We start from the raw sequence: 25,285 nt of genomic DNA, 5'->3' as shown, positions 1-25,285 counted from the left end.
AATTAAAGAAAAACGATTCTCTTTTCTACTTATGTGGATCACTTTCTCAAACGCCAGCTAAGTCATTAGCATACACGTGCTTGTTGGGTGGCTTGACCTAACTACTTAATAAACGCACCTGCCAGGTGTTGCCTGCCCCTAGGAGGCCCTGAACATTTTCAGACACCGAGGGCTCCATGAACTGAACTTGGGAACTGGAGGCTCCCAAATATAAGAATTAACTTCTTCCTCAGGAGGGTGGCCACAGGTGCGTTTTGGCAGTTCCATGTGGTCAAGCGGGACACCAGAGGGGCCTAATGTCAGGCAGGAACCGGCGGGGGTGGATGTCTAAGCTACCCTTGCCCTGCTGAACCCTGATGGGCAGCATTTCTTTTCTGAAAGCAAAACTCAAAAGAAGAATTCAGGCGGGGTGTGAGCTCACCCCTGTAATCCCAACACTTTGGGAGGCCGATGCGGGCAGATCATCTGAGGTCAGGAGTTCAAGACCAGCCTGGCCAACATGGTGAAACCCCATCTCTACAAAAATACAAAAATTAGCCAGGCATGATGGCGGGTGCCTGTAGTCCCAGCTACTCGGTAGGCTGTGGCAGGAGAATCGCTGGAACCCAGGAGGCGGAGGTGGCAGTGAGCTGAGATCGTGCCATTGCCCTCTAGTCTGGGCAACAGAGACTCTGTTTCCAAAAAAAAAAAAAAAAAAAAAAAGAGAGAAATTCAGGTGTGCATTTTTTCTATACCCACGTGGTGTTGACCAGCCTGTGAAGTTTAGTTGGGCCTGAGAAAAATTGGAGAAACAACAGGACATGGATTTGCTGAAGGCTTCACACTGAGCTGTGGTGATTGTGTGGGGACTCCATGCGGCCGGTGATAGCCTGGCACAGCTGGAAGGCCCTGTGTCCACGGCACGAAAAAGCTCAGGTCTTCCCAGGGCTGGACATCAGGCCATGTGGAAAGCAGTCGGGCAGCATCTGTTAAAATTTAACATGCCTCTGTCTTCAGGCCAGCAACCCCACTCTGAGCAACCAGACCTAGAAATGAAGCACAAGTGGGTGGGGCCTGTGTGCAGAGACATTACCATGGGGCCCCAAATTGGTAGCAAAGTGACTGCCTGTCACCCAGGGCTGGATGAGTAAATTACAGTCACCCACAGCATGGAATATTATGCAGCCACAAAAAGGACCCAGTGAGGAGGCTGCGAGCAGTAGATTTCACAGGGATTTCTACAAGGCATCATTGACTGAGAACATCATGATACAGAAAAATGTGTGAAACAGGATGCCACTGTGTAATGAATTAACAGAATACCTCTGTGGATGCACGTGTGTAGAGGTATATACACATCAATATGCACACGTGTGCTTGATTATTATATATAAGGATAAAGGAAAAATACAGAGAATAGATGGAATACAAATTAGGTTATTGACATAGGGTATGTGGGTGGTGAGACAGAGACGGGAGAGGAAAGGGAAGTATACAGCCAAGAAAAGAAGGAAAAGAAGACTAATTAAAGTAAATTAAAGCAAAATTCTTGCTTATATATTTCTATAAGGTGTTACACACATCCACATATATATGTACACATACACACTTAAATGTGTATACAGATATGTTTATGACAGAGGGAGATTACACACAGTTCTGTGGCAAGATATAGTGGCATGAGAAGAAAAACCATTATTGTTGTTTCAAAATAAATGTAAGATGGCCATGGAGTCTGTGGGTCAGGCACTGGGGAAAGGTGCAGCTGGAGTTTGCACTTGGCGTCAGATGCCATCTAAAGGCTCATCTGTGCTGGGGACCCCCTTTCCAAGGTGGAGCCTCACACAGCTGGCAGCGTGGTGTTAACTGCTGGCCTTTTCGTGGGGTTACTTGATGTCTTCATGGCAGTGTCGGGCAGCCGCAGGTGAACTGTGGTAAACAGATAGTAGCCATAGATAGGGCAATCGAATGCAGGTGGCTGTGGGCTGTAGTTTAGTGACCCCGACGTAGCCTTGGAGCCATGGTTAAAGCTTTGACCTTTTCTCTGAGAGACATGGAGAGGCGCTGGGGGACTTGAGCAAGAAATAACCTGGCCTGGCTCAGTTGTTTTTTTTTTTTTTTTGAGACAGAGTTTCACTCTTGTTGCCTAGGCTGGAGTACAATAGCATGATCCTGGCTCAGTTTTTTTTTTTTTTTTTCTGAGACAGAGTTTCACTCTTGTTGCCTAGGCTGGAGTACAATAGCATGATCTCGACTCACTGCAAACTCTGCCTCCTGGGTTCAAGCGATTCTCCTGCCTCAGCCTCCCGAGTAGCTGGGATTACAAGTGTGCACCACCATGCCCGGATAATTTTGTATTTTGAGTAGAGACAGGGTTTCTTCATGTCGGTCAGGTTGGTCTCGAACTCCCGACCTCAGGTGATTCACTCGCCTCAGCCTCCCAAAGTGCTGGGATTACAGGCGTGAGCCACTGCACCTAGGCCTGGCTCAGTTTTAAGAGGGGCACTCTGGCTGCTGTGTGGGAGTCACACAGAGGGGTCAAGAGGGGAGCCAGAAGACTGGAGCAGGTGTGATCTTGGGGGACAAGGGTGGTGAATATGGGGTGAGAAGGGGCTCCTGGATGTACTTTGAGGGTAGACTCGGATTGGTTGATTAATTCATTTACTCAGGAAGAAACACAAATCAAAATGCTCTGTTATAGTTGGCCCCATGTAGTCATCCTGAGCTCAGCGCAGATGGCCAAGAAACTCAGGGGGTGAGTGTGAGGTGGCCGTTGGTGAGTGGGGCAGGGCAGCTGCAGCCAGAGGAGATGGAGTTAGGTGGAGCAATTCTACCCAACAGGGAGGCCAGTGTCTGGAAAGAGGGCCTGGGGCCAGGCTGCCCTAGTGCTGAGGGCTGGTTTGCCAGCTGTGTGGGGGTCCAAGGAGCGGGCAGCCATTCTGGCAAGGGCTGGCCATCTGTGGTCCTGGAGCACAGTGGCAGGGCCGTCCAGCTTGGACAAGCCACAACTGGCCGATCCCCGACTCTTGGGCACTGCTCTGTACAAAGAAATATGTAGATACATAACTTAAAATGAAGCTGTGGGTTTTGTGATTCAAGCTGGTGATTCATATTCTGCAACTGCTGGTCAGTGCTGTGTTTAAGTAAAAATGCAGGTCCAGCATTTTTCCCCAACTTATCCTGACAATTTTCTGACATGGATAAAAGTTGAGAAAATAGTTTAACACCCATACACCCACCACCTGGATTCAGCACCTAACTTTTGCCATATTTGATTCATCTATGTATTTTTTTACCCAATCCCAGATATAATGAGGAGGTTGAACAAGAACGATTGCTCAACAAATGTCAGCTTTCCTCCAGTTATCTAATAAAAAAAGTTATTGGTGAAAATAAGATGTGACATAGTTACTTTAGGATTTTGCTCTTGGTATTTATATAACAATGTGAGGCCTTGATTGGAACCTTCCTGGTGAGAGATTGAATGAATATACAAACAGACAATAGCCAGAGCATGTATAAAACTAGAACTCAGACCCGCAATCTGCAGCAACCAGGCCAGGAAACTGACCCGTTACCTGCCGGAACTAGCCCAGGAAGGCAGCCTGCTGCCTATATATCAGGCTGATAGAAAGTTGGCCCACCATCTCCAGCACGCTAAACAATGACACCTGTGACAATCAGCCCCAAATGTCCAGGATTAATGACTGCCTGCCTTTGTAATTTAAATTTTTTTTTTTTTTTTTGAGATGGAGTCTCATTCCAGCACCCAGGCTGTAGTGCGGTGGCATGGTCTTGGCTTATTGTAACCTTGACCTCCTAGGTTCAGGCAGTTTTTCTGTCTCAGCCTCCCAAGTAGCTGGGATTACAGGCACGCGCCACCACACCCGGTGAATTTTTTTTTTTTTTTTTTGAGACGGAGTCTTGCTCTGTCACCCAGGCTGGAGTGCAGTGGCCAGATCTCAGCTTACTGCAAGCTCCTCCTCTCGGGTTCACGCCGTTCTCCTGCCTCAGCCTCCTGAGTAGCTGGGACTACAGGCACCCGCCACCTTGCCCGGCCAGTTTTTTTTTTGTATTTTTTAGTAGAGACGGGGTTTCACCGTGTTAGCCAGGATGGTCTCGATCTCCTGACCTCGTGATCCGCCTGTCTCGGCCTCCCAAAGTGCTGGGATTACAGGCTTGAGCCACCGCGCCCGGCTGAATTTTTGTTTTTTTAATAGAGAAAGGGTTTCGCCATGTTGGCCAGGCTGATCTTAAACTCCTGACCTCAAGTGATCCGCCCACCTTGGCCTCCCAGTGCTGGGATTACAGGTGTGTGCCACCACACCTGGCTAATTTTTGTATTTTTAGTAGATACAGGGTTTTGCCATGTTGGCCAGGCGGCTTCAGCCTCTAACTTTTGGACCAACCCTTTTAACTTAGGACCAACCAAAGAAAACCAAATATTTGCCCCTAACCAATCCCATAAAATGCCCTCTTCTAGTTAGCTGCCTCCAGTTTCTCCATGATGGCAGCCTCCATCAGGGCACCCCTGAAGCCTCCCGTTTTCCACCATGAGGCTTCCCCTCCTCAGCCTGCCTTTGAGTCTCTGCCAAACAAAAGTGAGGATGGCCGACTCCCTTGCTAGAGCAAGCTCTCAATCAATAGCCTTGCTGTTCTCATTTGGCTGGTCTTTGTTTATTTCCACAATGGGATTATAATTTTCTTCTGCATGAAATTTTCTGAGTAAATCTACCTTTTAAAGCCAGGGAAAAAAATGGTGGTTTCCAAATGAGATCCACAAGCCCGGAAGATGAGCAGATGTTGTGGGCAGGGTGGGGTGGGAAGGAACTTGATTTGGAGGTGGGGGTTCAGGAGGGACCCCACTCTCCCAGGCCAGGGGCAGAGGGACGACCTTGCTAAGAGGAACATGGAACATAGAGCCAGGTGGGGGAGGCCGTGCCCTGTGGACGCAACACTGTCCTGCATTCCAGCCTCCCACTCCCGATCCCGATCCCAGCCGTTCAGAACAAACCTCAGACTTGAGTGGACACCGAGTCTGCTCAGGCTGCCAGAACTGAGACCATAGACTGGGCGGCTTCAACAACAGCAGTTTATTTCCCCAAAGTTCTGGCGTCTGGAAGTCCAAGATCAAGGTGTGAGCAGGTTGGCTTCTCCGGAGCCCTCCTTCCTTGGCTGGTAGACAGCCATGGTCCAGCTGTGTCCGCACATGCGCACGTGGTCTTTTCTCTGTGCACATCCCTCCCTGCTGTCTCTTTCTCTTCTTTTTTTTTTTTTTTTTTTTTTGAGACGGAGTCTCGCTCTGTCGCCCAGGCTGGAGTGCAGTGGCGCGATCTCGGCTCACTGCAAGCTCCGCCTCCCGGGTTCACGCCATTCTCCTGCCTCAGCCTCCGGAGTAGCTGGGACTACAGGCGCCCGCCACCTCGCCTGGCTAGTTTTTTTGTATTTTTTTTTTAGTAGAGACGGGGTTTCACCGTGTTAGCCAGGATGGTCTCGATCTCCTGACCTCGTGATCCACCCGTCTGGGCCTCCCAAAGTGCTGGGATTACAGGCTTGAGCCACCGCGCCCGGCCCTCTTTCTCTTCTTACAAGGACATCAGTCCTGTTGAATTAGGGCCCCATCTTATGACTTCATTTAACCTTAATTACCTCTTTTTTTTTTTTTTTTTTTTTTTTTTTTTAGACAGAGTCTTGCTCTGTCGCCCAGGCTGGAGTGCAGTGGCGCGATCTCAGCTCACCACAACCTTCGCCTCCCAGGTTCAAGCGATTCTTCTGCCTCAGCCTCCTTAGTAGCTGGGATTACAGGCACCCACACCACACCCGGCTAATTTTAATTATCTCTTTAAATGCCCTATCTTTGAATACTATTACCTTTTAAAATACTGGGGGATAGAGCTTCACCACAGGAATTTGGGGGAACAGAATTCAGTCCATAACAGGTGGTCAGAGACATATGCCCAAGGTGTCCATGAGCAACCCAGTTCCTTTTTTATTTTTATTTTGAGACAGGATCTCACTCTTTCACTCAAGTGGAGCGCTGCGGTTCAATCAGGGCTCACAGCAGCCTTTAATTCCTGGGTTCAAGTGATCCTCTAGCCTCAGTCTCCTGAGTAGCTGGGACTACAGGCGCAGGCCACCACACCTGGCTAATTTTCAAATTTTTTTTGTAGAGATAAGGCCTCTCTATGTTCCTCAGGCTGGTCTTGAATTCCTGGCCAAAAGTGATCCTCCCACCTTGGCCTCCCAAAGTGTCAGGATTATAAACGTGAGCTACCATGCCTAGCTAGCAGTCCCAGTTCTGAGGACTTGACATTCACGGGTTTATGCTCTGCCCCCTTCTAGTTAGCAGATTGTCCCACTGCCTGGAGTGGCTGCTCTCTCTCTGGTCCTAGTGGAGTGGTATACTATAGAACCAGTGTCCTTACTTTAGGTCCCTAGCGGGCTTCCTGACTATAGTGAACCCCAGGCTGTGGCATATTTTGTGGACAAGTGAGTCTATGCCTTTTGCACTTTTCAGGGAGAAGGTGAGCGACGTTCACTTTATTCTCCAAGGGAAAATCGATAAGGACCATTGCTCCAGGTGGCTGGGGTCGGTGAGTCCACACGAAGCCCCGGAAGGAGTAAGGTTGTGCATGTGGCCCTTTAGAACAGTACGTGGAGGAGGACAGAATCTCTGACATGCCTGTGGTACAGAGATGTCAGAAACGTACCTGGGCGTTATACACAAGGCACTTCCAAACACTTTATTTTAGGCTGGGCACAGTGGCTCACACCTGTAATCCCAGTACTTTGGTAGGCCAAGGCGGGCGGATCACTTGAGGTCAGGAGTTCAAGACCAGCCTGACCAACATGGTGAAACCCCATCTCTACTAAAAATACAAAGATGAGCCGGGGGGGGGGGGGGCTGACTCAAGCCTGTAGTCCCAGATACTTGGGAGGCTGAGGCTGGAGAATTGCTTGAACCTGGGAGGTGGAGGTTGCAGCGAGGTGAGATGGTGCCATTGCACTCCAGCCTGGGTGAGAAGAGCGAAACTCTGTCTCAAAAAAAAAAACAAAAAACAGTCCCTTACTTTAAATGATCCTCACAACAATCCAGGGTGAGGCAGGCAGCTGTTGTTATTGACAGATCCCTGAGACCCCTATTTCAAAGGAGGAATTGGCTCGCAGAGGTTACAATTGGCCCAGGGTCATCCCACTAGGAGCCTAGAGCTGCTGGCTCCTGATCCCAGGGCTCCATGGCCTCACACTGCCTGTGCACTCTAAGTAAGTTGTGCTTGTGTGGCTGGCTCACGCCTATATTTCAAGGCATAAGTTAGGATCCATGAGTTCAGTTCTATTTGTATTTCATAAATCTCTGTATGTCAGTTCATTTCCCACCAGAGGCCAAAGCACAGCCACCTAGACCACTGTGCTCACACTTCCATGCCAAGAGCAAAGCATTGACTCAAAGCACCAGTTCTCAACCTTGATAATCCATGTAGGGTCCCCTGGGGAGACTTTGAAAACTAGGAAGCCTGGGCCTCCTCACTCAGGCCCAACCTGACTCAGGGCTTTCTCCCCATCATTTTTTTTTTTCTTTTTTTGAGATGGAGTTTTGCTCACAGGTGTGAGCCACTGCGCCCGGCCACTTTTCCACTTTTTATAGGCTCACTAGGTAACTGTGATGGATATGGAGGATTAAGACCCACTGATTTAGAGAAAGTTTTGGAACTGAAGTGGAAACAGAAGGGTCACTAGTGAGTTTGCTAACTGATCTTTCTTTATACATCAGTTTATGATTAGTTTCAGCTGTGAAGAACAAAGTCCTGAATAATAGAGGTTTACACAAGATAGAAGTTTATTCTGGTGGGGCATGGTGGCTCACACCTGTAATCCCAGCACTTTGGGAGACTGAGTCAGGCAGATTACCTGAGGTCGGGAGTTCCAGACCAGCTTGACCAATATGGTGAAACCCCGTCTCTACTAAAAATAGAAAAATTAGCTGGGCATGGTGGTGTGCACCTGTAATTCCGGCTACTCAGGAGGCTGAGGCAGGAGAATCTTTTGAACCTGGGAGGCAGAGGTTGCATTGAGCCGAGATCGAGCCACTGCACTCCAGCTTGGGTGACAGAAGGAGACCTTGTTTCATCAAAAAAAAAAAAAAGTAAAAGAAGTTTATTATGTCCCATGTAAATGAAGTCTGGAAGTAGACAGTTTCAGGGCTACAATAGCATCTTCATGATGTCTTAGGCTTCTTTGATCTTGTGACTTCTCTTCCCAAGATCACCTCATTCTCAATGTCTAAATGGGAGCTAGTGCTCCAGTCATCATATGTGTGTTCCAGGCAGCAGGACAGGGGAAAGAAGGATGAAGGGCATGCCTTTTTTTTTTTTTTTTTTTAAAGGAGGCTTCCTAGAAGTATTATATAACATTTATGTTTACATTTCTTCAGCCAAAAAGACACAAAAAGCACTAACCATAAAACAAACAAAAATTAATAGACTATTAAAATGGAAAACTTCACTTTATCAGGAGTTCATGAAAAGAGTAGACAATCAAGTCAAAGACTAGGAGAAGATATTCAGAAAACATGTATCTGTCAAAGTATTCTTAGTAAAAATGTTTAAAGAATTCCTACAAATGAATAAGAAAAAGCCAAATGATTCAATTTTTTAAAATGAGCAGAAGAGGAAATGGGGACTTTTTATTTCCAGTTCTAAGCTCCTTCTAAGGAGCTTAGAAGCCATCACTCCATCCTAACAACAAGTACACAGTTGAACATACTGAAGAATCAAAGAGCTCTTCTTGGATCCTTCAGAGAGGTGAGGACACAGGGTAGACCATCGTCCCCAGCACTGGAGGCACTGACAGGCAGACACAGGGAGTCTCAGCTGACTGAAGCAGAGACTGTGGGCAGAAACCACCACAGGAATCAATGCCGGGAGGAAACCTGAACTGCCAGTGGCCAGTTGCTGGAGGCTAGTGGGGATGAGTCTGAGAGTTCGAAACTCCAGGGCACCCATTCACAGGATAAGGGGAAGAATATTGTGAGATTTCCTTCCAGGACCTTGAACAGATTTCCACAGTGGATATTGGAGAAAAATCTTGTATTTCTAGCAGGAGGAGGGGAAAAGGAACTATTTTGAAATAAGCCATAGCATTCTGTTCTTAATAGACCTGCCCTCAGGAGAACTAGTCAGTCAGAGTCTACCTGCAGGGATATTTTATTTTCAAATTTTTTTTGAGACAAGGTCTTGCTCTGTTGTACAGGCTAGAGTGCAGTGGCATAATCATGGCTCATTGCAGCCTTGGCCTCCCAGACTCAAGCAATCCCTCCATCTCAGCCTCCCTCGTAGCTGTTGACTACAGGTCATGCTTCCACACTGGACTAATTAAAAAACAAATTATTGTAGAGATATGGTCTCACTGTGTTGCCCAGGCTGGTCTCAAACTCTTGTGCTCAAGTGATCCTCCTGCCTTGACTTCCCAAAGTGCTAAGATTACAGGCATGAGGCACCACGCCCGGCCCTAATTTTTTCTTTGAATGATACCTTATAATTATACATATTTAAGTGGTATATATGATATTTTATTACATGCATAGAATGTGTAATGATCAAGTCAGGGTATTTGGGGTGCGCATCACCTGGAATATTTATCATTTCTTTGTGTTGGGAACATTTCTAGCTGTTTTGAAATATGCAACACACTGTTGTTGACTATAGTCACTCTACTCTGCTATTGAACATTGAGACTTATTCCTTCTATGTAGCTGTATGTTTGCATGCATTAATCAACCTTTCTTCATCCCCCTCACCCCCCGCCACACACACCTTCACCTGCTGGAGTATTATTAGAGCTTAACTGACTTGGAGGAAGGGAAGTAGCAATTCCAGCCCACAGTAGCTATTCTGCTCCACCTAAGGGGGAAGACAAGGATCCGTGAAGTTCATGGTACAGAGCGATAGGCTCACAAGAAGTCCTAATCATAGCAGGACACGTCCTCTCCCCCCAGCATTACCACATCGCTAAAGGCTGAGCAGTTCCTTTTACTCAGTACACCATGTACACCATCAAGAAAACTATATACAAAGCATAACACAAGGCAAAAAACACAATTTGAAGAGACAGAGCATTAGAATGAGACGCGGCAGGAATGTTAGAATTATCAGACCGGGAATTTAAAACAACTATGATTGATATGCTAAGGGCTCTAATGGATACAGCAGACAGCGTGCAAGCACAGATGAGTAATATAAGTAGAGAGATGAAAATCCTACATAAGAATCAAAAAGAAATGCTATAGATTAAAAAAAAAAAACCCAAAAAAACAAAACACCACTGTAACAGAAATGAAGAATGCCTTGATAAGCTCATTAGTAGACCGGACACAGCTGAGGAAAGAATCTCTCAGCTTAAGGATATATCAACAGAAACTTTCAAAACTGCGAAGCAAAGGGAACAAAGACTGAAAAAAAGAAAAAAACAAAACAAAACAAAAAAACACGCCCCAAACCAAATCAGAACAGAATATCCAAGGTCTATGGGGCCAACTATAGAAAGGTGTAACCTATGTGTAATGAGAATACCAGAAAGAGAAGACAGAAGAAATATCTGAAACAATAATGACAGGATTTCCCCCAGATTAATGTCAGACATCAAACCACAGATCCAGGAAGCTCCGAGAACACCAGCCAGGATAAATGCCCCCCAAACCCCCACACCTAGGCATATCATTTAGAACCCACAGAAAATCAAAGATAGAGGAAAATTCTTGAAAGAAGTCAGAGGAAAAAAGCGCCGTACCTACAAGGAACAAAGATAATAATTACATCTGACTTTTCTTTAAAAACAGTGCAAGCAAGAAGAGAGTGGAGTGAAATATTTAAAATATTGGGAGGAAAAAAAGCACCAACCTAGAATTCTACATACTGTGAAATTATCCTTCAAAAGTGAAGGAAAAATGAAAACTTTCTCAGACAAACAAAAAGCGAAGGGCTATGTTGCTGGCAGAACTGCCTTGCAGCAATGTTAAAAGAAGTCTTAAGAAGAAAAATAATATAGGTCAGAAACTCAAGCTCTACATAAAGAAAGGAAGAGGGCTGGGCGCAGTGGCTCATGCCTGTAATCCCAGCACTTTGGGAGGCCAAGGCAGGCAGATCACCGGAGGTCAGGAGTTCGAGACCAGCCTGGCCAACATGGCAAAACCCAGCCTGGGTGACAGAGCGAGATTCTATCTTAAAACAAAAAACAAAAAACTTTTAGTTTTTCTTATTCTTAATGGATCTAACAGATCAATTAATATCTAACAGATCAATACAGCTACATACTGTAAGTTTATGTGCATAAGTAAAATGAATGACAGCAATAAGACAAAGCACAGGAGAGAAGAGTTAGTATCATTTTGTTACAAGGTACTCATCTCATGCTGACTGTGAGGTGGTATAGTGTTATTTGAAGGTAGACTTGGAGTAGTTGTAAATGTATATTGCAAACTCTAGGGCAACCACTAGAAAAGTTTAAAAAGGAGATAACTGATATGCTAATGGTCTAGAGAAAACAGAATCATATATTATCTCTTTTATTTTTTGAGATGGAGTCTTGCTCTGTTGCCCAGGCTGGAGTGCAATGGCGCAATCTCAGCTCACTGCAGCCTCTGCCTCCCGAGTTCAAGGGATTCTCCTGCCTCAGCCTCCTGAGTAGCTGGGATTACAGGCACCTGCCATCATGCCTGGCTAATTTTTGTATTTTTGTAGAGATGGGGTTTCAACATGTTGGTCAGGCTGGTCTTGAACTCCTGACCTCATGTGATCCGCCCACCTTGGCCTCCCAAAGTGCTGGGATTACAGGTGTGGGTCACTGCACCCAACCTACAATCTCAATTAAAACTTCAAAAGGCAGAAAAAGAATGGAAGACAAAAATAGGAATAAAGAACAAGGGCAACTAATAGAAAATAGTAAAAAAAATATGGTAAATATTAATCTAGTTACATCAATATTCACTTTGAACATCAGTGGTTTACATACACCAATTAAAAAAATACATATAGAGAGAGATGGAGTTTCGCTCTTGTTGCCCAGGCTGGAGTGCAATGGCACGATCTCAGCTCACTGCAACCTTCACCTCCTAGGTTTCTCTCTCTCTCTATATATCTCTCTATATATCTACCTATATCTATAGCTATATCTATAGATATAGAGAGAAATTGTCAGAGTGGATCAAGGAACAAAGAACAGTGGATCAAGGAACAAGATCCAGCTATATGTTGTCTACAAGAAACTCACTTAAAATATAAAGACACATATAGATTAAAAGTAAATGGATGAAGAGAAATACACCATGCTAACACTGATCAAAAGAGATCAGTAGTAGGTCTATTAATTTGAGACAGAGCAGACTTCAAAGCAAGGAAAGTTATCAAGGATAAAGAAGGGCAATACATAGGCCGGGCATGGTGGCTCACACCTGTAATCCCAGCACTTTGGGAGGCCGAGGCGGGCGGATCACGAGGCCAGGAGAGCGAGACCATTCTGGCTAACACGGTGAAACCCCGTCTCTACTAAAAATACAAAAAATTAGCTGGGCATGGTGGCGGGCGCCTGTGGTCCCAGCTACTCTGGAGGCCGAGGCAGGAGAATGGCGGGAACCCGGGAGGCGGAGCTTGCAGTGAGCTGAGATTGTGCCATTGCACTCCAGCCTGGGTGACAGAGCGAGACTCTGTCTCAGAAAAAAAAAAAAAAAACAGAAAGGCAATGCATAATGACAAAGGGGGTCATTTGTCCCTTGGTCATTATGTAATGCCCTCTTATCCACTGAGGTTCTCCAATCCTTTACATGTATACAAAACTAATAAAACTGAAAGGAAAATTGATAAATCTATGAACATAGTTGAACACTTTAACCACATTTTATCAGAAATGGTCAGATCCAGCAGGCAGAAAATCAGTAAAAGTGTAGTTGAACTCAAAACACCATCAATCATTAGATATAATTAACATCTCTAAACTACTTCCTTCAACAACAGCAAAATACTCTCAAGCTCACACAGAATATTCACCAAGATAAACCACATTTCAGGCCATAAAGCATTCCTTAACAACTTTAAAAGAATAGAAATCATGCAGTATTTGCTTTCAGACCACAATGGAATCAAACTACAAATCTGTAACAGAAAGATAACTGGAAAATGCCAAAATACATGGAAATTAAACAAGACGCTTCCTTAGGAAAAAAACCAACAAACACATGGATTAAAGGAGAAATCTCAAGATAAGTTTGAAAATATTTTGAGCCAAATGAAAATGAAAATACAACATGTCTTAGCCTATTTTATGTTGCTATTATAGAATACCACAGACTGGGTAATTTATAATGAACAGAAATTTATTTGACTCACAATTCTGGAGGCTCAGAAATCCAAGAGTATGGTGATGGCATCTGGCAAAGGCCTTTGTGCTGTGTCATCCCATGGCAGAAGGTAGAAGGGCAAGAAAGGGTGAGAGCAAGAGCAAGAAAGCAAGAGGGGAGCCAAACTCACTTTTATGACAAACTACTTTTGAGATAACTGCTAGCCCATGCCCGTGATCATGACATTAATCCATTAATGAGAGCAAAGCCCTCAGGACCAAATCATCTCTTATTAGGGCCCAGCTCCCAAAACTGTTACATTGGGGATTGTTTCCAACACATGAACTTTGAGGGGTGTATTCCAACCATAGCACAATTTATCCAAGATCGTGGGATGCAGCAAAAGCAGTACATGAAGGGAATTTATTGCACTGAATGCATACATCAGAAAAGAAGAAAAATCTAAAATCGAAAATCTAAATTTCCACAGTAGAAAACTAGAGAAAGAAGAGCAAATTAATTCCAAAGTAATCAGAAGAAAAGAAATAAAATAATTAGAGCAGAAAGCAATGAAACTGAACACAGGAAATCAGTAGAGGAAATCCACAAAAGCAAAAGCAGTGCTTTGAAAAGATTAATAATATCAGTAAGTCTCTAGCAGGGCTAAGAAAAAAAGAGAGAATGTAAATTACTAACATCAGAAATGAAAGATGCTATGGACATTGTAAGGTGAATAAAGGAATACTATGAAGAACTCTGTCCACAAATTTGATAACACAGATGAAATGAACCAATTTATTGAAAGACACAATCTGCTAAAACTCACCAAAGAAAAAAAATAGACATTCTGAATAGGCCTATAGGTATTCAAGTAATTGAATAAATAATTAATAACCTTCTAAAAAATAAAGCACTAGGCCCAGATAAGTGCAACTTCTACCAAACTTTTTTCTTTCTTTTTTTTTAAAGACAGAGTCTTGCTCTGTCACCCAGACTGGAGTGCAGTGGCATGATCTCAGTTCACTGCAACCTCCACCTCCCGGATTCAAATGATTGTCATGCCTCAGCCTCCTGCTAGCTGGGACTACAGGCTTGTGCCACCACACCTGGTTAATATTTGTATTTGTTTTTTTTAGATGGAGCTTTGCTCTTGTTGCCCAGGCTGGAGTGCAATAGTGCGATGTCGGCTCACTGCAACCTCTGCCTCCTGGGTTCAAGTGATTCTCCTGCCTCAACCACCCAAGTAGCTGGGATTACAGCCATGTGCCACCATGCCCGGCAAATTTTGTATTTTTAGTAGAGACGGGGTTTCTCCATGTTGGTCAGGCTAGTCTCTTAACTCCTGACCTCAGGTAATCCACCGCCTCAGCCTCCTAAAGTGCTAGGATTACAGGTGTGAGCCACCGTGCCTGGCCTTAATATTTGTATTTTTAGTAGAGATGGGGTTCTGCCATGTTGGCCAGGTTGGTCTCAAACTCCTGGCCTCAACTGATCTGCCCACCTCAGCCACCCAAAGTACTGGGATGACAGGCGTGAGCCACCTCACCCAGCCTCACATACATTTAAGGAAGAAATTCTACAAATTGTCTACAATGTCTTTCAAAGAGTAGAAACAGAGAGAATACTTCCTAACTCTTTCTATGAGGACAGCATTACCACAATATCAAAACCAGACAAAGACAACACAAGAAAAGAAAACTGATATCCCTCATTAGCAAAGAGGCAAAAACTCTCAACAAAATATTAGTAAATTAAATCCAACAATGTATACGAAGAATTATTTACCAAGACCCACTGAGGTTTATCCTAGGTATACAAGGCTGGTTCAACATTTGAAAAGGAATTAATGTAATCCATCATATCAACAGGCTAAGAAAAAATTATGATCATATCTATACAGAAAAAACATTTGACAAAATGCTGTTTATAGTAGCTTTACCCATAATTACTAAAACTCGGAAGCAACCGAGATGTCTTTCAGTGGGTGATTGGATAACATGGTGGTTCATGCATAATAATGGAATGTTATTTAGCACTGAAAAGATTTTAGCTATCAAGCCACAAAAGCACACAGAGGATCCTTTTTTTTTTTTTGAAATGGAATCTGGCTCTGTCATTCAGGCTGGACTCTCAGCTCACTGTAACCTCTGCCTTCTGGGTTCAAGCGATTCTCCTGCCTCAGCCTCCCAAGTAGCTGCAATTACAGGTGCCCACCACCATGCCCAGCTAATTTTTGTATTATTAGTAGAGACGGGGGTTTCACCATGTTGGGCAGGCTAGTCTCGAACTCCTGACCTCAGGTGATCCACCCACCTCAGCCTCCCAAAGCGCTGGGATTACAGGCATGAGCCACCGCGCCTGGCCGGGGATCCTTAAATGCATCTTACTAAGTGAAAGAAGCCAATTTGAAAAGGCTGCCGAGTGTATGATTCCAACACCCTGGAGAAGGCAGAGCCATGAGACAGTGAAAAGAGCAGTGGTTGTCAGGCGTTCGTGGGGAGGGAAGGATGAGTAGGCAGAGCAGAGAGGGTTTTTAGGGCAATGAAAATCCTCTGTGTGATGCTCTGATGGTGGATCCATGCCATTATGCATTTGTCCAACCCATAGAATGTCCAACACCGAGAGTGAGTCCTCAGGTAAACTGTGAACTTTGGAGGCTAATGATGTAGGGTCATCAACGGTAACAAATCTACCACACTGTTTGGAGATGTGGATAATGGCCAGCGTGGTGGCAGGGGTTATATGAGAAATCTCTGTACCTCCCTCTTAATTTTGCTATGATATCCAAAGATATCCAGATGGCCCACAGCATATGAAAAAGTGTTCAACATCATTACTTCTTTGAGTAATAAAAATTAAAAACTAGAATGAAATGCCACTATGCAATTAGGATGACTAAAATGGAAAAGATTGGCATCAACAAAGGTTGGCAAGGATGTAGAGCCATGGAAATTCTCATCCACTGTCTACACAGGTAAATCAGTTCAAGCACTTTGGAAAACTGCAAATTTGGTATAAAGTTAAAATTCACTTTTTATGGCCCAGAAATTACATTCTCTGGTATTTACACAAGAGGAATAAAAAGATAGGTCTACAGAGAGAATTTAGTATCAACTTTATTTATAAATAGGTAAAAACTCAAAACAACCCTACGTCCAATAACGGGAGAATGGATAAACAAATTATGGTACATTCATGTGACACATAAAAAACAGCAAAGGTCCCTTGCCGCTAGCCAGGCCTGGCCAGGTCCAGCTAGTAGCATCCGCTGTCCTGAACCCTGAAAGGCTCTGGGCCTGGCCTAGGATCTTGTAGCAGCATCTTGGCAGGCAGAGAGCCCAGAGGGAGCTCAGAGTTGGAGATGGTGCAGCCTGTAGCAGCCAGTGGCACCTCTTCTAGGGAGACTGGACTTAGCCAGCCAGTGTCTGTGAGGAGTCACAGGTAACACACATGGTGCCCAACGTGAATAGCATGAAACATATATAGCATGTAATATATACTGCATATAACATGCATAGCATGCATACATGCATAGCTTGTAACACACATATGTGTGCAACACATGTAGTACATAATATGCACAGCATATATAACACAAGCTGCATGACATGTAACAGACAGCATGTGTACATGTATGGCATGCAACATGCATAGCAACATGTACACTACATAACTCATAGCATACATAAAGAATGCATAACACACATGTATGTTTAACATATAACACACACATATGTATAGCAAGTAATATACATACTGCATAATAGGTATAACATGTAACATATATAGCATGCACCACATGCAGCAGATACCATGTATAGCATGTCGCAGATATAGCGTGTATACATGCATGGCACCTTGGCCTGTGGTTTGTCTTTCCGTGAGGAACGTCCTCTCCCCTGGTTGGACTGGCCTGAGGGTGGGAATAGCTCTTCCCAGCAGGCCTAATTAGGCTTGTTTTGCCTCACCCTTCACCCTCTACCCTTTATTTCCTTCTTGGGACATGGCCCAAATAAGCTGGGATAAAGAAGGGGCCTTTTGTAATGTGGCTGTGAGTGGAGAACAGTCCAGGAGGCTCTTTTCTGTACTGGCCCCTGGAGTCACTAGAAGAGGTCACTTGGCTGCACCAGGACTCTGGCTGCCTTGCGACCGGGCCCCCAGGCTGCGGGTGTGAAGAAGGCTGACTTCCTTCTCCTCAGTCCCGCTATGCTTCTCTCAAGGGAGAAGCAACTTGGCAAGAGGGCTTCTGGTGACTGCCCTGAAATCAGGGTGTCTTGGTTTGTGTTCCCCCAGGAGCAGACTCAGCAAGGCTTCAATTGCAGGTGGCTTATTCAGGAGGTCATCTCAGGAACCTCCAGTGTGCAAACGGGGAAGTGAGGGAGGATAGAGCGGGCGTCTTATCACGCAGGCTCCACTGGGCAAGTGGGGCCAATCCCTATGGGGATCCTGGAGACTTATCCTTGTCTGTTGTGGAACCACCAGTTCTCAAGGAGTGATCTACTCCCAGCTCTCATTTTACAGTAGAAACTTTTGACGAAAAGAGCCAAACTTGGCTGGGCGCAGTGGCTCACGCCTGTAATCTCAGCACTTTGGGAGGCCAAGGCAGGTGGATCACCTGAGGTCAGGAGTTCAAGACCAGCCTGGCCAACATGGTGAAACCTCATCTCTACTAAAAATACAAAAATTAGCTGGGCGTGGTGGCGGGCACCTGTAATCCCAGCTACTCGGGAGCCTGAGGCAGGAGAATTACTTGAACCCAGGAGGCGGAAGTTGCAGTGAGCCAAGATCACGCCATTGCACTCCAGCCCAAATGACAAGAGCAAAACTCCATCTAAAAAAAAAAAGAGTCAAACTGTGTAAAATATTTGAAGAGATTTATGCAGAGCCAAATATGAGTGACCACGGCCCATGACACAGCCCTCAGGAGGTCCTGAGAACACAGTTCTCCTTGCTGGGGAAAATCAGACACGGTCAGCATGTCAGGAGGGCCCAGCCAGACGGTGGGATGCTGCAGCCAATGGTTGCTGCACGTGCTGACCTGAGGCAGGGTTTGTTGGCTGAGGGTGGGAGCAGCAAAGATCTGACATGGTCATTATTTATGGCCGCAGAGCCACTTTCTCAGTGACCGTGAGAAAGGGCCTTCTGAGGGGAGCCTCCCTGAATTGACCAAAGGAAATGTGGATGCCTGTCCTGGGGTAAGAATAACCATGTCCCAGGCTGGGTGCGTTGGCTCATGCCTATAATCCCAGCACTTTGGGAGGCCGAGGCGGGCGGATCACCTGAGGCCAAGAGTTTGAGACCAGCCTGGCCAATGTGGTAACACCCCGTCTCTACTAAAAATACAAAAAGATTAGCCAGATGCGGTAGCGCTTGCCTATAATCCCAGCTACTTAGGAGGCTGTGGAAGGAGAATTTCTTGAACCTGGGAGACAGAGGCTGCAGTGAGCCGAGATCACACTCCAGCCTGGGCAACAAGAGCGAGACTCCATCTCAAAAAAACAAAAAACAAACCAAAAAAACCCAACCATGTCCTAAAGGTGAGTTGATTAAAATAAAAGTCTTCTAGATAGGAAACTTACACCTCTGGTAATATGGGAATGTGGAGTAGACATGCTTTCCCCTCCTCCTGCTACGTAAAACTAAAAACTCTGTCCATCATGTATATACTCTGAAAGGTGGAGAGAAGATAGACCAGCTAGGGACCTTGAGACCCAAGGAATGATGTATTAATCCATTGTCATGCTGCTAATAAAGACATACCCAAGATTTACAGAGGAAAGAGGTTTAATTGACTCAGTTCTTCAGGGCTGGGGAGGCCTCAGGAAACTTACAATCAGGGCAGAAGGGGTGGCAAACACATCCTTCTTCACATGATGGCAGGAAGAAGTGCCGAGTAAAAGCGGAAAAGCCCCACATATCCATATATATATGTGTATGTGTGTATGTGTGTGTATATATATAATCTATATATAATTTTATATATATATATGTATTTTTGAGATGGAGTTTCACTCTTGTTGCCCAGGCTGGAGTGCAATGACGCAATCTTGGCTCACCGCAACCTCCGCCTCCCTTGTTCAAGCGATTCTCCTGCCTCAGCCACCCGAGTAGCTGGGATTACAGGCATGTGCCACCACGCCTGGTTAATTTTGTATTTTTAGTAGAGATGGGGTTTCTCCATGTTGGTCAGGCTGGTCTCGAACTCCCGACCTCAGGTGATCTGCCTGCCTAGGCCTCCCAAAGTGCTGGAATTACAGGCATGAGCCACCACGCCTGGCCAAGGAAAAGCCCCTTATATTAATAAAACCATCAGATCTCATGAGAACTCACTATCACAAGAACAGCATGATGGTAACGGCCCTCATGATTAAGTTACCTTCCACTGGGTCCCTCCTGTGACACATGGGGATTATGGGAACTGCAATTCAAGGTGAGATTTGATGTGGACACAGAGTCAAATCATATCCAATGAAATAGTGGTGAGTCCCTGGGTTTTCTTTTTGGCCTCATGTGTCCCAGACTTGGAGGAGAAGCAGCTGGCAACCCAGAAATGCTCATGGACATAGGAAAAACTAAAACCCCAAGAAAGTCTGCTATCTTTTTTTTTTTTTTTTTGAGACGGAGTCTCGCTCTGTCGCCCAGGCTGGAGTGCAGTGGCCGGATCTCAGCTCACTGCAAGCTCTGCCTCCCGGGTTCACGCCATTCTCCTGCCTCAGCCTCCCGAGTAGCTGGGACTACAGGCGCCGCCACCACGCCCAGCTAGTTTTTTGTATTTTTTTAGTAGAGACGGGGTTTCACCGTATTAGCCAGGATGGTCTTGATCTCCTGACCTCGTGATCCGCCCGTCTCGGCCTCCCAGAGTTCTGGGATTACAGGCTTGAGCCACCGCGCCCGGCCAAAAGTCTGCTATCTTAGTCCAAAGACCAGGAAAAGTGTCGCCTACCAGAACAGAAAAGTCTCAGGCAGTAACCATTCTAACCCCGCTGAACACCACAGAAAAATCTGTAGTCCCCCGAACCCCCACCAGCAAAGGCCAAGGTGAGATCCTAAACTATAACAAAGCACCTCAACGTCTGCTGGGATGGTGTCAGAGAAGGCCAAATAGGGGACTGGGACTTCTATCCCCAGTGGCTGGTTATGGGCCCCTCCCAGGTTTCAGTAACATTGAGCCCCTCACCTCAGGTGTCAGGAGAGCCAAGCGAGGAACCTGCATCTACACCTGGAAGTGCTGGGACAGCATCAGCGCCTCCCCTGTTTCACCTCCAGAGCCATGCCAGTGACTGGAAGCTGAAACAGAAGGATTCAATAAGATCCAGAGTCTTAGGAAAAATGTCCATATTTCAACAGAAAATCACTCATCATATCAAGAACCAGGAACATCTCAAGCGGAATGAAAAAAGACAATCAGGGCCGGGCGCGGTGGCTCAAGCCTGTAATCCCAGCACTTTGGGAGGCCGAGACGGGCGGATCACGAGGTCAGGAGATCGAGACCATCCTGGCTAACAACGTGAAACCCCGTCTCTACTAAAAATACAAAAAACTAGCCGGGCGAGGTGGCGGGCGCCTGTAGTCCCAACTACTCGGGAGGCTGAGGCAGGAGAATGGCGTAAACCCGGGAGGCGGAGCTTGCAGTGAGCTGAGATCCGGCCACTGCACTCCAGCCCGGGCTACAGAGCAAGACTCCGTCTCAAAAAAAAAAAAAAAAAAAAAAAGACAATCAGTAGATGCCAATACCAAGATGACAGGGATGTCAGAATTATTTGAGAAGTTTGACAATAATTCTTAAAACAGCCATGATAAAAATGCTTCAATGAATAATTATGAGCACTCTGGAAACACAGGATAAAATAGAACGTCTCAGCAAAGAAATAGAAGCTATAAAGAAGAACCAGGCTGGGTGCAGTGGCTCACGTCTGTAATCCCAGTGCTTTGGGAGGCCAAGGCAGGTGGATCACTTGAGGCCAGGAGTTCGAGACCAGCCTGGGAAATACAGCAAGACCCTGTCTCTTCTAAAAATACAAAAATGAACCAGGTGTGGTGGCACACGCCTGTAGTCCCAGCTACTTGGGAGGCATGAGAATTGCTTGAAGCTGGGAGACGGGTTGCAGGAGCCAAGATCATACCACTGCACTCCAGCTTGAGCAACAGAGCAAGACTGTCTTTCAAAAAGCAAAAACAAGCAAACAAACAAGAACCAAATGGAAATTTCAGAATTGAAAACACAATAACTGAAGTAAAAATCTCAGCCGATGGTCTCAATAGCAAATGGAGGGGACAGAAGAAAGAACTAATGAACTGATGAACCGGAAGACAGAACAAAAGGAGTTACCCAATCTGAAAACAGGGATTAAAAGCAGAGCTTTAAAAAATGAGCAGAACCTTGTGGGCCTATAACAAGATCTTACATTAATACCATCCAACTCCTGGAGGGAGAGAAGAAAGAGGGTGGAGTTGGCAAAGTATGTGATGAAATAATGGCTGAAAACTTCTCAAATTTGGCAAGAGACATAAACTTATGTATTCAAGAAGCTGAATGAATGCCCAACAGGATAAGTTCAGAGAAATCCACTCCAAGATACATCATAATTAAACTTCTGAACACATAAGATAAAAAAAAAATCTTAATAAGTAGCCAGAGAAAACAACAAATTACCCCTAGAGGAAGAAAACATTGAAATGACAGTGTATTTCTCATCAGAAATCATGGAAGCCAGGAGAAAGTGGCATAGTTTTTTTTCAAGTGCTGAAAGAAAGGAATTGTCAACCCAAAATCTCATTACTACCCCTGCTCCCCAGATCTTTCAGGAATAAACCAAGACATTCTCAGATGAAGGAAAACCAAGAGAGGTGGTCATGAGCACACCTACCCTAAAAGAGTGGCTAAAGGAAAGTCTCTAAACAGAAAGGAAACAATAAAATAAGGAACCCCGAAACACCAGGAAGGAATAAAGAACATGGTAAGCAAAAATTTGGGTGACTACAATAGGCTTTTCTCTTCTTGAGTTTCCAAATTGTATCTGATGGTTGAAGCAAAAATTGTAACATTGATGTGGTTCTCAGTGTATGTAGAAGAAGTATTTATTAAGATAATTATAAATGGGGGAGAAAAAAGGGAGGTAAGGTTTCTATACTGTATGCAAACTGGTAAAATGATGACACTAGTAGACTGTGATAAATTGTGTATACTTATGTAATAGTAGAGCAACCACTAAAAAAGCTGTATCTAGAGATACACTCAAAAACACTACAGATAAATGAAAATAGAATTCTAAAGAATTGTTCAGCCAAGCCACACCAAGGCAAGAAAAACAAAATAGAAAAATGAAAAAAGAGGACAAACAGAAAACAAAATATAAAATGTTAGACTTAAGCCCTACCTAACATATCAATAATTATATTACGTGTAAGCGGTATAAATATACCAATTAAAAGACAAAGAAAATGTGGATGAAAAAACATCCCTCCGTTCTGTGTTGCTTACAAGAAACTAACTTCAAATAAAACAGTATAAGCTGGCTGGGTGTGGTAGCTTACACCTGTAATCACCGCACTTTGGGAGGCTGAGGCAAGGAGGATTGTTTGAGGCCAGGAGTTTGAGACCAGCCTGGGCAACATGGTGAAACCCCATCTCTACAAAAAATGCAAAAATTAGCCAGGTGTAGCAGCATATGCCTGTGGTCCCATGTACTTGGGAGGCTGAGGTGGGAGGATCACTTGAGCCCTGGAGGTATAGGCTGCAGTGAGCTATGATTGTGCCACTGCACTCCAGCCTGGGTGAGGAAACAAGACCATGTCTCAAAAAGCAAAAAACCGGCCGGGCGCGGTGGCTCAAGCCTGCAATCCCAGCACTTTGGGAGGCCGAGACGGGCAGATCACGAGGTCAGGAGATCGAGACCACCCTGGCTGACACGGTGAAACCCCGTCTCTACTAAAAAATACAAAAAACTAGCCGGGCGAGGTGGCGGGCGCCTGTAGTCCCAGCTACTCGGGAGGCTGAGGCAGGAGAATGGCATGAACCCGGGAGGCGGAGCTTGCAGTGAGCTGAGATCCGGCCACTGCACTCCAGCCTGGGCGGCAGAGCGAGACTCCGTCTCAAAAAAAAAAAAAAAAAAAGCAAAAAACCAAACAAAACCAACCAAACAAAAAACCCAAAAACAGCAACAACAAAACAATATAGGCAAGTTGAGAGTAAAAGGATGAAAAAAGGTATATCATGTAAAGATTAATCAAAAGAAAGCAGGAGTGACAATATTAATATCAGAAGGCAAACTTCAGAGCACAGACAATTACCAGAGATAGTGTGGGATAGTATATAATGCTAAACCGGTCAAAATCCACCAGGAAGGCATTGTAATTTTAAATGTTTATGCACCAGACAAGACAGTTATAAAATACGTGAAACAAAACTGAGAAAAGAGAAATAGATAAATCCACAATTATAGTTAGAATCTTTAATGCCCCTCTCTCAAAAATTGATAGAACAGCTAGACAGAAATTGGCAAGGATGTAGAAGAATTCAACAACAAACAGACTTAATTGGCATTTATAAAACAACAGCCAATTTATAAATTGGCATTTATAAAACAAAGAAGGTATATATAAAATATACCTTCTTTTCAAGTGTCCATGGAACATATACCAAGACAGACCATATACTGGGTGATAAATCTCAACAAGTTTAAAAGAATTGAAATCATGCAGAGCATGTTCTCTGACCACAATGAAATAAAATAGAAATCAATAACAGAAAGATAACAGAAAAATCTCCCAATATTTGAGAACTAAACAATGTCGTTCTGAGTAATCCATGAGTTAAAGAGGAAGGTTTAAAATGAAATTTAAAATTTAAATGAAATTTAAACATTGAACTAAGAATAAAAATGTAACAGTAAAATTTATAGAAGGCAGCTTAAGCAGTGTTGAGAGGCAAATGTACAGCAAGAAATGTTTCCATTAGAGAAGAGGAAAAGATTCAAATCAAGAATCTAAAGTCCCAGGTCAGGCCCGGTGGCTCATGCCTGTAATCCCAGCACTTTGGGAGGCCAAGGTGGGTGGATCACCTGAGGTCAGGGGTTCGAGACCAGCCTGGCCAACATAGCCAAACTTTAATCTCTACTAAAAATACAAAAAAAAAAAAAAAAAAAAAAATTAGCTGGGCTTGGTAACGCACCTGTGATCCCAGCTACTTGGGAGGCTGAGGCATGAGAATTGCTTGAACCCAGGTAGTGGAGGTAGCAGTGAGCCGATATCATGCCACAGCACTCCAGCCTGGGGACAGACCAAGACTCCATCTGAAAAAAATAAAAAAATAAGAAATCCTGGGCAGTGATCTGATTGGTTCTGCTTGTGTCATGTGACCACAACACGGCCAATCCCTGTGGCTGGGAGGCAGGGCCCTTTCCCCCAAGGTGTCCGCCTCCACGTTGCTGGCTCAGTGGACTTCCCCTCACCCAGCAACGCTGTGTGTGGTAGGGCTATGGCAGCCGGTCTTGGGGGCTCTTGTGAAAGGGGACAAAACAGATGTGTGGGGGAAGGTGGGCCCACCCTGGGGGAACCAGGACCAGTGTCACCATTGCTCTATGATTAATCCAGCAACACGATGTGCCACGGCTTAAAGCCCGTGTCCCTGGTCTCCCCTGCCTTCATGGCACCTGGCCACCCAGGAGGTGCCAACCAGCCTGGCCTCTGTCCATGTCCTGGGAGTGCTTGGACCTGGCTGTGGGTGCCAGATCCCTTTCTGTTTCGGGAGCGGGTAGCTTGGGGTAGCCCAGGCTTCTGCGCTGGCCTCACAGGCAGGCTTATTCAAATTATGACTTTATTTTGAGACACATAACCACACAGGAAAGTCCAAAGAACAACGTGTATCCTTAGTACGTATTTATGCTTTATTATATGTATTTATATTGTTAATATATACTATTGTTATATAAGATATATACATATTTATGATTCCAATATTTATACTTATTGATTAATAGA

General features: G+C 44.9%; 1 long non-coding RNA gene across 1 annotated transcript in view; it reads left to right on the top strand.

Annotated features, from left to right (window-relative positions):
• The window catches only part of LOC139357052 (uncharacterized), a 38,049-nt gene that overhangs the window by 11,663 nt on the left and 1,101 nt on the right, over positions 1-25,285 (top strand). The window lies entirely within an intron of this gene.

The sequence above is a fragment of the Macaca nemestrina genome, chromosome 11 (assembly GCF_043159975.1).
Source record: "Macaca nemestrina isolate mMacNem1 chromosome 11, mMacNem.hap1, whole genome shotgun sequence".
In the NCBI taxonomy this organism is placed as follows: Eukaryota; Metazoa; Chordata; class Mammalia; order Primates; family Cercopithecidae; genus Macaca; species Macaca nemestrina.
The sequence above is the reverse complement of the archived record's forward strand: the minus strand, read 5'-3'. Positions and strand labels throughout refer to the sequence as shown.